Source organism: Parasteatoda tepidariorum, chromosome 10, assembly GCF_982258835.1.
Source record: "Parasteatoda tepidariorum strain Cologne lab strain chromosome 10, Ptep-v5.0, whole genome shotgun sequence".
In the NCBI taxonomy this organism is placed as follows: Eukaryota; Metazoa; Arthropoda; class Arachnida; order Araneae; family Theridiidae; genus Parasteatoda; species Parasteatoda tepidariorum.
In genome coordinates this window covers 32,396,083-32,410,793 of record NC_141764.1, presented here as the reverse complement: position 1 = coordinate 32,410,793, position 14,711 = coordinate 32,396,083, and the positions used below count along the sequence as shown (strand labels likewise).

The 14,711-nt window shown below is 30.5% G+C and overlaps 1 protein-coding gene and 1 long non-coding RNA gene across 2 annotated transcripts in view; both read left to right on the top strand.

Annotated features, from left to right (window-relative positions):
* LOC107455064 (apoptosis-stimulating of p53 protein 1) overlaps positions 1 to 14,711 on the top strand; it is a 470,765-nt gene that overhangs the window by 28,081 nt on the left and 427,973 nt on the right. The window lies entirely within an intron of this gene.
* On the top strand, positions 1,439 to 9,765 carry LOC147802486 (uncharacterized). The gene is made up of 2 exons (XR_015429965.1): positions 1,439 to 2,004; positions 9,361 to 9,765. It is a non-coding gene; the product is annotated as an uncharacterized LOC147802486 (long non-coding RNA).

The window sequence follows — 14,711 nt, the reverse complement described above, 5'->3', positions numbered from 1 at the left end:
AAAAATGGATAAACATCGTAACCAAAGCTGACGTCTTCAGGGGGTACCAGCTCCGGAAGTCATAAATGCAAAACCTTTTCTATCAAGAGAGCACGACAAAAGTGTGAAATTGCTCACTCTGCACCCCTAAGGTTTTGCCTAAGTCCAGGAAAAGAATATAATACAAAATATGAAATACATAAAACAAGTACAAAAGAACAAAAACAAGAAAAATACACAAGATACAAAAGCTTACTTGAAACAAAAATCCGATAGCTACGTCCAGGTTTGGTGATGGATAACACAACTGACTGCGAGACACTACTAAATTGAAATATACATAAAAACAACGCCCCCTAACCTGGGCAGTAGAAAGAAGAAAAAAAAGGACAGAAATTAAGACAGCCAGAAAATAATGACATCATTAATAGTATAACTTGACCGGGATCTTGCCTTATTAAAAGAAAAAACTAATAATTCTCAATCATATTTTTAATTTTAAAATCAATATTACAAAAATTAAAGGGAAAAATCAATATTTTCTAAATTACTAGTTGTTCGTTACAGTGGTTTTCCTTTTAATTTTTGTAATATTGATTTTAAAATTAAAAATATGATAGAAAATTGTCAGTTTTTTATTTTAATAAGGCAAGATCCCGGTCAAGTTTAACTATTAATGATGTCACTATTTTCTGGTTCTTCTATCCTTTTTTTTCCTTCCTACTTTACAGGTTAGGGGGCGTTGTTTTCATGTTTATTTCAATTTAATAGTGTCTCACAGTCAGTTGTGTTATCTAGTTATCGGATTTTTGTTTCATGTAAGCTTTTGTACATTCTTGGGTATTTGTCTTGTTTTTATTCCTCTGTATTTGTTTTATGTATTTTATATTTTGCATTATATTCTTTTCCTGGACTTTGGCAAAACCTTTAGGGTACAGAGAGAGAGAACAATTTTAGACTTTTGTTTTGCACTCTCGATGGAAAAGGTTCTTCTTTTATGACTTCCGGAGCTGGTACCCCCTGAAGACGTCAGCTTTGGTTGTCATATTTATCCATTTTTTTCATATTTCATTGTTTCTTACTTACAATAAGGTTATACAAGAACATTTTTCGAAATAATTTAAAAAAATAAACATTATTTAGCAAATAAAAATAAATTCGTAGTATACTGAATAAAAACTTTAAAAAATGCTCAGTAGAGCAATTTCAAGTGCACAAAACTATTCTTAATTAATATTAGAGGTATAAATTCTACTATCAAAAATTACTTTTCAAAGCTGATTAATCCCGTTATAAAAAAGACGCTCTTTGTTATTGTGAGAGATAAGAGTCTTAACTGGATGTTTTTCACCATCCTGCTTCCTCAATGTGCAGCCGGTCTTAGTGTTTGACGTAATTTACGTTGTAGTGACGTCACCGAGAAATAACTATAAGACATGCTTACAAAAATGAACACGTCACTTACACGTTTTTTCTGCATGGATACAAGGGAAATTGATACAATTATTAAACGCTATGTGAATACAACAGATTATTACAAAGGGGTTTTCAACCCAAAAGTTATTCACAGAAAGCTTCAGTTACGTAAACCTGGTTCGGTTTTTGTTGTCAATACTTCTCCACTTCCGAATAACGAGATTCAACATCTGCATTGGGTGGCGATGTATGTTTTGGATGAGAATGAATTAGAATTTTTTGATTCCTTCGGAAAATGGCCAGAATTTTATGGAGGCTACGTAGCATTATTCGCTGATAGTTTTCGGGAGTGTAATTGGAATGATCATTGTTTCCAAGGAAATGAATCTCAAGTATGCGGTGGTTATTGTTGCTATTTTGCAATACATAGATGCTCCTACGGCTCACTACAAAGCCTAATTGATGAAATGAAGGAAAATGGAATCAATGATAACTGGATGCATGAAAGCCTTTCGAAAGAACCTGCCTTAAGACCTGATAGCATTTTCCGAAGACCATTCATTTTGGGGCAGGATAGAACAAGATGCGTGTGATTTAACTTTTGGCGAAGTGAGTATTTTTTATATATGTATATGAGTCATTCTCACGAAAACTGTCATTTTTCAGTTCATAAAATCCCCAAAAAGTAAAGTGAATAAAAAGCTCTGAAACTTTTTATATTAATAGAAATATGTAATGGCATTATAAAGAAAGTATATATCCTATAAATTATACTTAATATTTAAATTAATTAATTTTTTAAATAATTAATTTATAACAATTAATAATTAATTAGTTTAATAAATAAATTAATTAAATAAATAAAGTAATTAATTTAATAAATTAATTTATTAATTTTTTAATTTATTTTTCAAATTAATTAATAAGTAAATTAATTATTTTCACTATTTAAAAAGTGAGGGAATGACACTAATAGTGAGGTAATGATATTTTACTTTAATACATGTTTTTATCTAAGTTACATCTACCTAAAGTTTGAAAATTATAACATACTAAGTATATCTAATATTTATTATAATTTAGTCTTATATATTTAATAGTTTTTACAGGTTTGGGAAATAAAATTGGCTGGCACGATTGAACAAAAAGAAATTTGATAATATACTCATCTTGAATCATTCCCTCACTTCAGCGTCATTCCCTCACTTTATACACTAGTGAGGGAATGACGAATTCAATAAAATTTAAAAATAACAGTTAGGCCTAATTAATTTCTGAAGTCAATCGCATACAATTATATTCATACAAGAAAGCAACATATAATTATCCACTTTCTCGATGAAGTTGTATTTTATTTTACTCTAAAAAATGACATGTGGGAATGACGAATGTGGGAATTTATTCTTTTGTTAGCTTGCATTCTGAAGGACACTTTCCCTGAATTTTTTTTTCTTCGTAAGCTGTAAAACAAACATAAAATATACTAGGGACATGAAAATGACTGTTTTTGTGAGAATGACCCATATAGACTCAACTATTTTAATGAAATTAAATGTCTTTGTTTAATTTTTCCATTAACATGTTGCACAACCAATGCTATAAATCCTGTGAATTAATCACGTGACACAGTTAAAGGGTTACCTTTTTATTTCAATAAGTTATATTTCAGCTAACAAAATTTTCAGAATTCAACTACATTACCTTCTGAAAATTCTTTATATAAGAATTTATTAACGAATTGTAATTATTTTACAATGTTAGTTATTTAATTTTGTTCGTAGTAGCAGCTATTTAAATATATATGGTTAGGAGAGAAATTAATGTGATCTTTTGCGAATCTCAGAACATCAATTCAGAGAAACTGTATTATAAGCATTATTCTTGTTATTTTATAGTGTTATACAGTTTATACTTTTTCTTACAGTTAGACTCTTGCAGTTAGACTTTTTCTTACAGTTAGTCTAATAATGATTATTCAAATCTATTTATGCTCTTTTCAAAGAAGAAAATTTTTTCGGAAAACTGAAATGAAAAATAACAAAGTTTCAGAAAATAAAAGCTAACAAATATTTCATAAAGATTACTTAAAATAAATATTTTAAATTTATCTAATCTACAGCAAGCCATTTATTAGTTTTATTTACAAAAATTTCCCTGAGCTAGTTTTACTGACATCAAATAAGAAAATTTGTTAGAAATATTGCTTTTTGTTAAATAGGGGAAAAATTTCGAACATAAAGATAAATGGGTGAAAAAAAGAATTTTAAACAGAATATCTTGCGTCCATATTCCCACAAAATGCATAAGAAATTTGTTGTGTATTTTGATTTAAAAATATCATACCTTAGTGTACATATATCACGGGTCGTTGCATAATTACACTGCGAATACTTTAGTAGAAATTTGTAAAAGAAGGTTTTTAGGGGCAAAAGTAACTTTTAATTTTTCTTTTTACTCTTTTAATAATATATTTTATTTTCAGAATTTCAACTAAAAGTTACAATTTGTTATAAATGATAAAAAAAATTTTATATCTATTTTAATCTATGCAGTTTTCATCAATCATTATTTGGGGTATAAGAAAACATATGCTCTTGTGGGTCAGTGTAGACAAGCCTTAAGTGTATACTTCCATGAGCCGTTGCATAATTACACTGTGAATACTTTAGTAGTGAATTGTAAAAGAGGGTTTTTAGGGGCAGAAGTAACTTTTAATTTTTTCTCTTTACTCTTTTAATAACATATTTTATTTTCCTAAAAATCCTAAAGAATGTTTTGCTTAATCCAATAACGTTAAGCCACCGGGAAGGGAAACCAATAATAAGAAGAAATTGGAATTGTTTTAGCTTAATTAATTGTGCCAGTACACGTCTTTCAGTTTTATTCATGATTTTATAGTGTTGATCAACATCGATTTATTGTTTATTTACTTTTTTCCCCACCAAATACGAATAACGGGTATTCAGCTAGTACAAGTATATTTGTTCCTATTTTGGTGGTTTATTACTTATTACTTATTTAAATAGTTAAAAAAAATTTAAGTCGCACTAACTGCCAAATTTAATGAAGCATCAGTGTCGCCAATTGTAGTACTATCATCCTGAAAAGAAACCTTTCTCCATTGATTTTGCTTTAAAGCACAGAAATATTTTTTCTTTCATTTATAGTTGATTTTAACTGTTTCTTTCTTCTTTTTTTTTTAGAAATACCTTTTAAAAGCGCAATTATATACAAAATAAACACGTGGTTTCCGGTCACTAACCAATTGGGAAGCACTGATTGGTCTAAACTGAAAAAGAGCACGCGACTTTAAAATACTACATATTTGGAAAAAACAGGTCTCGTTTCATATTCGGCAAAATATCGCTCGTACTTCGAGAGTCAAAGACTGGAATTAGTGTAAATAGACAATTGAATATTTTTTATTGTTATTACAAATCAAATAACAAATTTATAAAATAAATTATTATTTTTCAGTTTTATTTTTAATGTTAATTATGTTCTTTATCGTAACTTTGTTTATAACTTGCCAAAATAAAGGGGAAAGTGCATATAATCAGCTTTAACCGGCACCCAGCTTCCCACAAAAACAAATAAAAGCTCTAATTGAAAAAAAAATTAAAAAAATAAATAAATAAAAATATGAACAAAAATAAAAAAAATCACACACACACACACACCCATATATATTTATGCTATGACATAAGAACAGGGTTTTGATTTGAAGTTTTTGTGTAGTATTTCAATTATATGACGCCCGGTGGCTGAGTGTCACAGGTCCTGTGTTCGATCCTCGCAGCAGGGCAGGGTTGACTCAGCCTTTCATCCCTTCAGTGGGTCGATAAATGAGTGCCAAGCATGCTTGTAATCACTGGGCATTTTGCGTTCGACTGACCCCCTATCCGGAACATCTGCTCCTGCACCCCAGAGCTCAAGGTCAAGAAAACTGAGATGGGCACTGTGGGCCTTGGCCCTTTATGGGCTGTCACGTCACTGAGTTTAGTTTAGTTTTCAATTCTATAATTCATTTTTGATTCTAGAACTTAAATTAATTTCCACAAAAAAACAGCTGTGCAGGGAATACCGGCTTGTGTAAATCGGATAATGACCCTCCTCCTTAAAAAAGCAGCAGTGCTAGGGATGCTGGGAAATACACCTAACTTCAAAAAACATCGATATAGGAAATATTAAGCCGGGCACTGGCTGTTAAACTTAAAAAACACCAGTGTAAGGAATACCGGGTAAGGACCCTTATCCTTACAACAGAGCAGAGAATACCAGGTAATGCTTTTAACAGTAAAAACATCAGTGTAAGGAATTTCCTGCAAGTGTGAACATTTTTGCCGGGTTACTATAATAGTCAAACCTGTTATTATTAACAATAGCCACGGCTTTTGGTAAACGTGATAATAAATGCACATTAATAACATATATACCTTTTCCCTGTAATCCTTCAATGATGATTTTTAAGATTAAGGGCCATTGCCCGGTATTTCGTACGCAAGGAATTTTTCTAATCTTCCCTAGATGCAAAATCTTCGCATGGAAAAAAATACTCTTTACAAATTCTTGTTGTCTGATGAGTCTTTCTCGCAAAAAATGCTCTTCGCGATATGATTTTCTTGGGAGGAGCCTGAAAATTGAACTAGACTAACCCTTCAACTTCAAGCTGGCTCCCTATGTGCTGACGTAGTTTCTTCGATCAAGAGTTTTTAGAATCGAGTTTCTAGAGCATTGGGGACAAACATTGACACTTACAGAAACAAAATTAACCCGTAAGCGCATTATTTCCTTTCACTCGTACCCCTGTTGCTTTCGGAATCTACTTTATCTATTAAATGAGATGATTCATCAACTAAAAATGAGTCTTTATATGTATCTGTAAAATGAAGAATTTGAGAGTGTGTTATCTCTTTTATAACTTCGGAATCCTGAAATTCGGACATAGGGTAAAAGAGGTACTTCTTGCCTTCGATTATTTTATTTTATTTTATATCCAGCATGAAACAGCCAACCCAATTTTGAGTTTACGACTATCAATGTTCAACTCAGTAACCTTTTCATTTTTAAAGGAACCCGGAAAAAAGGAAACTCCTTTATCAAGCGTCGGGACTAACTAGCTTTCGTGAAGGATTTTTTTAATTAAAAAAGTTTTTTTTCCAAGATTAATAATATTTAATAATTTTTTATGAGTTATATCAGGTAAGTTTAATGATCAAAATGAATGGTAAGTGAAATTAGGCCACCGACTTAGTGTTTCGATAGTTATCTGAAACCACGCGTTAATTTTCCTTATAGTTAACGCTTTTAAAATGTATTTATATAATATTAAATAATTCAAAATCAACGGTAATTGAAATTAAAAAAAAGTTATGTGCTGAAAAGCAATATTAATGAAAAAAAAAGATTCTTATTCGTTTAGAAAAACCGTGAAAAAAATTCGTACTATGATTGACTCTAATGATGCTTTATTAATTTCAGTAATAGGTACTACTGATGTTATGTGCTGTTATAATAGTTTCCAAATATACTTATAAAAGCACATAGATACCTACTATGCGTTCTGTGGAATTATGTTTTTTTTACGGCTCACCGAAAGGGATAATTACCGGAAAAAAAATGATTTGATTGTAGTTAATTTCGACAATCATGAGTTAACCTCGAGATTCATGAACTGAATTTAGTTAATTTTTAATTTGATGGGATTAACTGCTAAAAGAGGTTTTGCATAATTTCATATCGTAAAGTCATCTGGAATTGCAATAATAAATTAAGATGATAAAAATAATAAATTAAGAGAAAATGTAATTATTTTAAGTTTTATTGACTGTGTCAATATATGTCTCTTAGTTTTGAGCATGCTTCGTTGACTCGCTACTAGCGTTAACTCACTACCAAATTATTGATAATTTATTTTTTTCACCCACCCTTACGAAAAACGGATATTCAACGGGATATATTATATAAGAGAGAGGAAGTGGAAACATGAAGGCATAAAATTTAACAGATACCACATTTTATTCCTAGCCGCTGATTGCAGCCTGTTTGAATAAACTGTAGCATTTACGGAAACTTCTTATTATCATGCATTAGAGCATTCCAGTAGTTTAAATGCAGTTAAGTCTAATTTTTAATTGTTTAAAACTTATTATACAAAACTAGTATATCATCATAGTTCAACTGCAGATATTTTTATGAAAAGTACATTTATCTATTTTTAATATGTTAGATTTTTTTTAGTGAAGGGACTTGCGAAGTGTTTAATTTTATAGTGTTAAAGGGATTCACGGCTATTTCATTTCTTGAATGCAATAGAACACTTTCATTAAATTATTTAACTACGAAGATTTTTAAACTTACATTCCTTCTTTTTAGTAGGTATATTTAAAAGGAAAGTTTTAATGTATGAACGTAAAACACTAAAAAACTGATGTCAAAGTAAACGGGGGTACAGAATTATCTCAGTTACAGGTATAGTGTGCAAAAAAATAAAGCGACTACCCTGAATAACTTTTTATCTAATGATCGGATCTTCACGTTCTAGAACTCAATCTTAATGGTTTGAGGGGGTGATCTTAAATATGCTAATTAATTAGTGCAAACGATATTTTAATTTACGAAACTTTCCAATAGTTAGGTCCCAATAGTTTGGTTACGAGAGTGTTCAAAATTTTAGAGCCTTTAATTTTTTCATTTTTATTATAATGAAATACTCCATTTTTATTTATTGAAATATTTCATTTTTTTGCGTATTTCACCATATCTCGAAAGTCTTTTAAGCTAATTGAAAAAAATTTAAAATGAACATGCCTTTTTTCGACGAATTCAGATTTCTGTCCCCTAAAATATAGGGGGTAGACACAATCTGAGAAATATGGCACCAATAATTTGGTCAGGAAAGCTGTCCAAAGTTTGGACACCTTGGATTTTTTTATCATGTAAAACTGAAGAATGTAACTTTACATGACAATATACAAAGTTCGAGCAAAAGTTTCTGAGAAATCAAATTTTAAGTATACGAATATTTTAATATTCAATTTCTCAGGAACTAACAGACCGATTTCTCTCAAATTTTGTATTTTGTCATGTGAAGTTACATTCTTTAAGATTTGAAATTTTTCGATTAATATTAAACAAAATAATAAAAAATAATAAATATTTACTGAAAGTTATTTTTTGCTCGGAATTATCTTTGGGTAAAAGAATTTCATAATTGTTTTCAAAAATTTTTCAATTATCTTAAAAAGTTTTCGAGATATGGTGAAATGTCCAAAAGTAAAGTTAACATTAAGGGGTACAAACTTTGGACCGTTCTCTAGCCCAAACTATTAGAGACATATTTCCCAGATAGAGGCTACCTTCTATATTTTGGTGGTCAGAAATCCGAATCCGTCGAAAAAAAGGTATGTTTATTCAGAGAAAGTACGCTTTTGTGTCTGATTTCGTAACTTAAAATTTCATTTGTACTAATTAATTAAAATATTCGTGGTCCCTCGAACTATTAAGATTAAGTCTCAGAGCGTGTTATTCCGATGGGTCCATTTATTTTTTAGCGCAATATACACTCAAAAGATATGGCTACGTATAATATTAACTGACATAATATACTAAAAAGTTCACTGATAAATTTCGCACAAGTTAAAATTTTTATTGCAATATTAGTTACCTAGTTTCATCGTGAGCTTTATTTCGTTATTAGTATCAATTCTATTAGTGAAATATAGTGTTATTTTTTTGTTGTTGCTCAGAACCAAGCATGGTTCATGAAATTTCTATCTTCACTGGACCTTTTTACTCACTTACAGCGAGAGAAGTTAGTTTTAGTGAGTAGTTTTGGCAAAAGCTACTTAAGTGAAACTACAAAGTACTATACGAATTTTAGAAAAAATTATATAAAAAATGAAAGTTTTGACTTTCTTTTATTCTATGTTATTGTAATGTTCGTTCATATTTTTTCCTTCTCAGAATCCCTTCCAAGTCCTGAGGAGGGGACAAAAAGAGAAAAATTAAAAAATAATAAAAACAAGAAAAAAAAGAAGAAACAGAAATAAAACCAGAGAACAAAGACAAAGTATCGAAAATTGCATTTCTTTCTCTTCCATTGTTTGATACTAAATTTCAAGTAGCTGGGTAGTCGAATTGTTTGGGAATTCGCCAGAGGTAGCAAGTTGGATCTTCTCCTCTCTTCAGCCACAGCTACCTTGCTGCTAGCCACAGCTCGCCCAGTTTACTTTTATGCCATTGAAGAAGCCAAGTAATTGTCTTCCTGAGTACATGCCCTAACCATGTACATAATATAGCTTCTTGTTATTTATAACTTGTTCAGCTGTATTTTTTGAAATATTAAAGAAAATTGTGTGCGTCTAATAATTACCTGCCAAAAAAATTAATCACTTTCTAAGTAAAAATCCTCTGTCATTTTCATGTTTGGTGTACAGTGTGCAGAAAAAAAGACCACACTGAATAATTTTGATCTGGCGATTGATCTTCACGTTCTAGGGCCAAAATTCTTTGGAATTCTAAAGGTCTGGTTTCTTAGGACAAGCGCCTTATCTGGGCGTCAGCGGAAAGTTGACGTAGAGCTGACGCCAACAAAATACTGGTTTGTTAGCTCAAGGCCTGGTTTCTTAGAACTAGCGCCTTATCTGGGCGTCAGCGGAAAGTTGACGTAGAGCTGACGCCAAAAAAATACTTTTTTGTTAGCTCAGCTTGAGCAGTCGGTTCAACGCAGACATTATCTCTCATTGCGCATGCGTTAATAACGTAAACAAATATTTATTTTGAATTTGTATTGATTTTGTTTTTGCCGACCAGTGTTTTAGAGAACAAGTAATGACTTTGTTCAAGAAAAAACACATTATAGCTGAGCTAAATGAAGAGTGCTATGTTTAATGAAAAAGCTATGTTTAATGTCGAAATCAAAATCTTGGCTGATTTTAATGTGCTGTTGGATGTTGTCCGCCATTGCTTCTGTGGTTAACGTCACGTTGTAATCCAACTGCAGTTGAGTTGGACGGCAATTGTAGTTCAAGATGAGCGTTCGATGACGTATACTATCAAGCTCACAAATGGACCAATCAGAGGTTAGCGCTGATTTCCAGCTGACGGTGTCCTGTCCTAAGAAACCAGGCCTTAAGCCACTAAGAAACTTAGTCCGCTCTCCTGACCAAATTATTGGGACCCAACTATTGGGCAGCCACCCACTATATTTTGGGGGTCGGAAATCCGAATCCTTCAAAAAAAAGAAGGTATACTTAAAGAAAAAGCTTTTTTGTGTCTGATTTGTGTCCCGTAACTTAAAATATCATTTGCATTTTTTAATTAGCATATTTGGCGCCACTCCCTCGAGCCGTTAAGATTGAGTCCTAGAACGTGAAGATTAGATTATTAGATCAAAAGTTATTCAAGGTGGTCTTTTTTCCATTGCGAGCGTGTGATAGCGTCAGAAATGCAGTAACGATAGCAGAGCCAATATTCAGGTTTGTTCTCGAAGACAAGAGCAGCGGACTGCAGATAGCGTATAACTAACCGATTAACTACTTCCCTTTACACTCGATGTAAAGTCGTACTGAGATGGATGCAATCAGAACAGATCAACCGGAAGTAAATTGTTCCTTCACTCAGAGTATTGCACAGATGTCACGAGTCAACTTTTCGAATATCCCTAATCATTTTATCAACTGAAAGTATTGAGTCTCGCAGTTGGGTAACACTATGTATGCTTCCTCTGGGGTTTTGGCACATTATATACTCTATGTACCAAAATTTTACACTATTTTATCGTAGCTGTTTGTACCAGACCGCGTTCGCTGTAAATGGCAATCAATAAATATCCACACGTTCTGTCCTGAAAATTGTAGTACTGCTTGATGTTCAGCTCGGTACGTATTCATTTTAGCATGACTTTACGTTCATTTTAAATGCTTTCTCTCTTAGTAGTTGTAATATAGTATGGTGAACTCCTCTTTGCAGATACGATTGCATTTATGACGTTATCACGTGCATTCTTTTTTCTTTTGACCAATTCTTATACGATAGTTTTAGCCAAAAAATTAAGATGAATATAATTTGAGATATAAAACATATAGCTAGTAAAAGATTGAACTAAAACTTTTTATTTCGAAGATTTTATTTTTGCAACAATATTTGTTTCAGTACAGTAATTTATGTCTGGAGTGTCTGCTTTTTTAATTGCGAGTTACACTTTTATAAAATGACAATCTGGAATTCAAATATATTTCATCATAAGAACAATTACGTATAAACCTAATTCTCTTAAGCAACGGGAAGAAATGGATTATGCCAATCATAATAAACTAAATTTAATTTCTTTTGAAGAGAAAAATTTGCTTTGTTTGAATTAATATTTTTACTAACTACAGTTGTTGATGATTTTACATTTCTAAAACTTGGTAACAATTAGCATTCTATATTCTACAGCGAAAAAAGCACAAATTTGCACCTTTAGTAGTTGATAGGTTCTGGAGTTTGTGTACTGCTAGCAACACAATTGTACGAATGTCATTAAAATTCAAACATTACAAGAATAAATTGACCGTATTTCACTATTGCAAAATTTTGTTTCTAGTGAAAATCCTCGTAATATATATTTTAACTAAGATTTATTATTAATCATGGCTTTTAATACCAAACTATATTTAATTTTCCTAATATCGTTTTATTAACTCATTCTAACAGTTTAATTTATTACATAACTTAAACACAGCTGTTTTTTACAAACATAAAAAACTTAAATTTTTTTTTAATAATTTTGCATAAACGCAGAAATAGGTCGAACTAAAAATTAAATTTTGATTCAAACGTTAAATTAAAATGGATTTCTGAGTAATTTATTGGATTGAAACAATACAGAAATGTTCACAGAAAAATGTTAAAGGGCTTAAAATAAAATTATTACTTTTCTTCTAAATTTCTCTGTGGAAGAAAATATATTTCTCACCATTACGTTTCAAGTAAACTTAACAAAATTCACTTACTGAAAATATAATGCTATGCAAGTATTTTATATAAGTAATAAAACTCACTAACTTGAATTGAATAGCTAAGCAAGTACTAGTTTGACGTAAAATTAAAATTTCTTCAATATAACTATCTTTTAGAATCCCAAGAACGTAAAAAATAAAATTTTAAGTAATAATAACATTAAAACTTATATTAGAAATTACATAGCATTTGCTGAGACGTTGCGAAAGTGTAATGCGTTGCGTGCTAAAATATTATACAATAAAACAAAGTAAATCAATTTGTGAATAATTGTTTTGTTTACAAATTTATAGCTTTTAAAGAAGTTAAACTAATAAGATTAACTTATTGAAATTTAAGAAAAGTTAAAAAGTAATATTTTATCCAATAAAATAGCGTTCATAAATTTTACTAAGAAAGGAAATAAAATTTTACTGTCATAATCAAATAATGATAATGTTTTAATAACAAACTGAAATAACTGAACTAATAATTAACTGAAATAATAATAATTAACCGAAAGGCTGCATAAATTAACACTACAGTACGTCATCTCAAGTAGACAAACTAAAATATCACAGAACAAAGCATGACGTATCACATAAAGAAGTGATGTAAAATAAGTAATGCAAAAGTATGTCAGAGTACGAAGAAAATAAATACAAAAGTATGTCATTTCAAGAAAGTGAAATTAAAACATTAAAAACCGCAACCAAACCAAGTCTGATGTAATACAACAATAAGTAAGAATCAATTAAAAACAACAGTTCGTCATTTCAAGACCGTGAAAGAAAAAAGTAGGTAAATAAAAAAGAAAACAATGAATTGAAACTAAATAAAACATAACAAAACACAATAGCAATAAGTAATGCCACAAAAAGAAAAAAAATGATATAAATAGAATTAATTAGAAACCGAAATTAAACGAAATATAGTGTAGGTCAACAATGACTATGAAGCAAATAAATTCAACAGCATATCACTTCAAGAAACGAAACTAAAACACAACGAATTTTTTAAACTAAATGAACTATGACGTAACATAACAATAAGTAATGCAACAATACGTAATGCAATGTGTATGAAACAAAAAGTGAGTTGCAAAATTATACAACATTATGGCATTTAAAAAAAAATGAAGTTAAAAATTATAAATCGAATCTAAACAAAGTATGATGTAATACAACGATAAGTAAAAATCAAGTTAAGCAAGAAGCATCAGTTCGTCATTTCAAAGCAGTGAAACAAAAGAATTGAAGCTAAATGAATCACGACGCAACACAACAATAAGTAATGAAACAACAGTTATAACAATAAGTAATGAAACACATATAACAATAAGAAATGATAACAGTAAGAAATTCATGGAAATGAATAAAAGAACAAGAGTGAGTTGAAACTAACTAACGCATGACGTATTACAACAATAACTAATGCAACAATAAGTAATACTACAACAAAAATTAACAGACAAATAAATACAGTAGTACGTTATTTCAAGAAAATGAAACTAAAAAACAACGGATTAAACTAAATGAAGAAGGCGCAACATAACAATAAGTAATACAACAATAAGTAATAAACCATGAGAAATACAGTAAGTAATGAAACACATATAACAATAAATAATGATAACAATAAGAAATTCAAGGAAAACAATAATAAAAAAAATAGTGCGTGGAGTCCCTCCGCGCGGAAGAAGTTAAACTTCGTAACCTGCGACGTTAATTGTAGAAGAATCAGCAGTCGTAGAAGGATCACTAGTTCTATTCAACGACTCTTTTTCCTGCTCCGCTCGCTTCCGTGCTCTGTAATCACGGTAATATTGTGCATTTTCCCCTCGTGGATCTCTTGAACCAGTGGAAGTGCTTGTGGTTGTCTCGTCGTCTCGCCATGGAAAATGTATTTGTATTAATAATGTATGTGAATGTGTCATAATGTTATTTCAAAAGAGAAAACCTAACAATCAATTGATATTCACAAGAGACGTACCTTGACATAACCTTAAATCCGTCGCATTGACCGTGGGATTGTTTTCACTCATTTTTTACAATTGTTATCCACTAAATTTGAAAATAAAAAATACTATCCTATTAAATATATGTGTATCAAATCAAACTGAAAAAATATTTATAGAAAAACAATACTTTTATGACTTTTATTATTTTTATGCTAGTGAAAACCAAAACAATATGGAAATGAATGAGGGAAAACTGGATCCTACCACGTGATTTCCCGGCCAGTAAAAATGTAGCGTTAAACGTTTAACGCAACCTTGTTGGAAGTCGCATAAGAAATATAACTTCAACAACAACGAGTTGAAACTAATTAAC